General features: G+C 40.1%; 1 non-coding gene across 1 annotated transcript; it reads right to left on the bottom strand.

Annotated features, from left to right (window-relative positions):
* Positions 1-395: 395 nt before the first annotated feature.
* On the bottom strand, positions 396-502 carry LOC128572254 (U6 spliceosomal RNA). Its single transcript, XR_008376146.1, has one exon. It is a non-coding gene; the product is annotated as a U6 spliceosomal RNA (small nuclear RNA).
* Between the last annotated feature and the right edge of the window lie 3,014 nt (positions 503-3,516).

Here is a 3,516-nt window from a genome sequence, read left to right on the forward strand (position 1 = left end):
GTCTCTCCAGGCTCTGCTCCCTTCTTCCTTCTGTGTCCTCTCCCTCTGCTTCTCTCTCACCCCGAAGTCTTCCCCGACTCGCCCTCATTCCCTCCTTCCACGCACAGGCCCGCTGCCTCTCGGCTCGGCGGCTCCACTCAAGAGGGTTTTCTCTTTCCTGCATTCCTGTCTCCCTCGCCACAGTTACGTAATCTAGAACTCACCAGAACAGGCTTTACCTACAGAGGAAGTTGTTTCTTTTTTGTTTTTTTTTCTTGCCAAATGAGAATTCTTTTTTTTTTTTTTTTAAAAGATATATATTTTTTTTTTCTTTTTGATTGTTGGGGATTCATTGAGGGTACAATAAGCCAGTTACCCTGATTGCAATTGTTAGGTAAAGTCCCTCTTGCAATCATAAAAATATGGAACGCTTCACGAATTTGCGTGTCATCCTTGCGCAGGGGCCATGCTAATCTTCTCTGTATTGTTCCAATTTTAGTATATGTGCTGCCGAAGCGAGCACTATTTGTTTCTTAAATAGACAAATAACTACAAAAGTTCATAAACAGAACTATTTTTTTCCTTTTCTTTTTTTTTTTTTTTTTTTTTGCAGTTTTTTGCTGGGGCTGGGTTTGAACCCACCACCTCCAGCATATGGGGCCAGCACCCAACTCCTTTGAGCCACAGGCACCACCCTTCTTTTCCTTTTCAATTACACATGACATCCCCTTCAACTCCCTAGAACACTTTTTACTCTGGGACTTTGGCCAGAAAGGGTTGATAAAGAGATGTATCTAACAGCCTGCCCCTACATCCATCCCTCGTCTCCTTCACCCCCAACCTTTCCTCCTTCTGTCTTGCCTGGACCTTCCTGGTGTAAAACTTCCTGGTTTGATGTTTGTAACATAACTGTTATGCCCCTCCTTTTGGTTAGAAATACACACACACCCCAGCAGGAACAGGAACTAGCTTATTTTCAGGTAAAAATCAATAAATGATGATCATCTTATTCTATAATTGCTCAAAACTCCACCTCTCTGCACCTATACACATTCCTCTGTATTCTGGGCTCTGAAAAAAAAAGCTTGTAGAACTTGGGGAAATGGGACATGTTACACAGGCATTACAGTCACACAAGTCACACTGTTTCCCACTAAAAAAGTCCATTCCTGTGTGATCTTATTAGCACCCCTGGCCATCAGCTCCAGGCCTTCAACCACGTCATTGGTGGACAGACCCAAGCCAAATGAAAAGAAAAACAAAAAATCATCTGGCTTTTAGCACAATGTCTTTGGCACTGTAACACCCACCAAATTGCAGCTTTCATTGATTTACTTTTTATTTTCGTTCACAACCATTTTATAGCCACTGTAATAACACTGCAAATAGGATTATTTTAGGAAACAAAATAACTAATAAATCATTGAAAACGTAAAACTTAGAAAGCTAGATCACCTTTTACAATGAAGTCATTTGTGTTTTTCAGCCTGGATCACTTGCCATGGAAGAGTAATTTGCCTGAGATATAAAAAAGGTGATGATTTAATGATTTACGTGACGCCTGAATAAGTTGAAAATCAAAATCAATGACTAGATCTTTCCAACACTGGGCTCTCCTCAAAAATAAAAAATCAGTCCATAAAGTGAGTGCGTGGACCCCAAACAGCTCTCACTGGGCAACTAGTGATATATGTATTTCCTGCATGGTTCTGAGAAGCCAGTATGGGAGCAATAAATTGTACTAAATAGGAGAGCTACTGATAAAATATCTGAACAATTAAGAAATGATGTCAGGATTTACAATCAAATGTGGGAAATCTAAGAAATTTTTCTATAAATGCCTGAGGGATAATGTTTTAGTAATTTATTATTGTATAACAAATCCAATGACTTCAAACAACAATTCACTATTTCTCCCAATTCACTGGGTTGGTTGAGCTTATCTTGGCAGTTCTTCTGTTCTGTGATATGGAGGCTGAGGTCACTCAGCGGGTGACTTCAAATGGAAGCTGAGCTGGATCTAGAATGTGCAAGATGACCTCTCATCCTCCAGGATCTCTCTCCCATGGCCTCTCATCATTTAGTAATTGAGCCCAATCTTCTTCATCTGGCATCTGGAATGTGAGAGAGAGAGCCATGGTAGAAACTGACCAGAACCATAACTGGCCCAGGAGTGGCCTAGTGTCACTTTTGCCATAGTTTGTTGGTCAAACCAAGTTGAGGCCAGATCAGACCAGAGAGAAGAAGAAATAGACTCTACTTCTTGATGGGGGGGGCAGCATATGTGTTCACAGATTAGGGGGAGTTACTGGCTCCCATCTTTGTACAGTCTACCACAGATAGGTAGAAGAAATACAGATGATTTCTCCTGCAATAAGGGTGCCATATTAAAAAAACAAGGGTGATGGCCAGGCACGGTGGCTCACGCCTGTAGTCCCACCACTGTGGGAGGCTGAGGTGGGTGGTTTGTCTGAGCTCAGAGGTTTGAGACAAGTATGAGCAGCAGTGAGCCAGAGTAAGATCCTGTCTCTACTAATATCAAAACAGCCAGACATTGTGGTGAGCCTCTGTAATCCTAGCTACTGGGGAGGCAATAGAAAAGAGAAATGCCAAAGGAAGAACATTAAAAAAAAAAAGAAGAAGAAGAAGAAAAAGAAGAAAATGAACAACAACAACAACAAAAAAAAGTACTTCAAGCAAGCTGAAATTAAAAATAAAAAAAAATTTTAATTATTAAAAAAAAACAAGGGTGATTTGAAATGGACTTGGAAACATTCAGGAGCCAATAAAAACAATTCCTGTTTCTATGCACATAATACTAACATAGATTTTTTTCTGAGACTGTTAATAAAAACCACTTAGTCGCTCACCAGTTAGCTCCAAAATTCCTGGTGTTAAGAGTTAATCCTTTGGGTGATGTCACCTTCACAAGTCCTGCTCTGAAAATGCAAATACCTCTGGAGCCAAGAGAGAAAATAGTACTTATGGAGCCAAGATAGAAAAATAAAGTGGAAAATAACCAAAAGGAAATCCAAAAACAGAATCAAATAAGAGATGAACAATATGAAGAATATAGAAAGGATATAGCAAAGCTGAAAGAACTGAAGCAGTCAATTAGGGAACATAAAGATGCAATGGAAAGTATCAGCAACAGGTTAGACCATGCAGACGAAAGAATTTCGGAGGTAGAGGAAAAAGTTCTTGAGATAACTCAGATAGTTAAAGAGGAAGAAAAGGAGAGAGAGAAAGCAGAACGTTCACTGTCAGAATTATGGGACTTTATGAAGCATTCCAACATATGAGTTATAGGAATCCCAGAAGGGGAAGAAGAATACCCCAGAGGAATGGAAGCCATACTAGAGAATATTATAATGAAAATTTCCCAAATACCACCAAAGATTCTGACACACTGCTTTCAGAGAGATATCAGACCACAGGTCCCCTCAACTCTAACTGAGCTTCTCCAAAACACATTGTGATGAACCTGTCCAAAGTCAAGACCAAAGAAAAGATTCTGCCAGCTGCCAGGATTAAGGG

Source organism: Nycticebus coucang, chromosome 19, assembly GCF_027406575.1.
Source record: "Nycticebus coucang isolate mNycCou1 chromosome 19, mNycCou1.pri, whole genome shotgun sequence".
NCBI classification, from domain to species: Eukaryota; Metazoa; Chordata; class Mammalia; order Primates; family Lorisidae; genus Nycticebus; species Nycticebus coucang.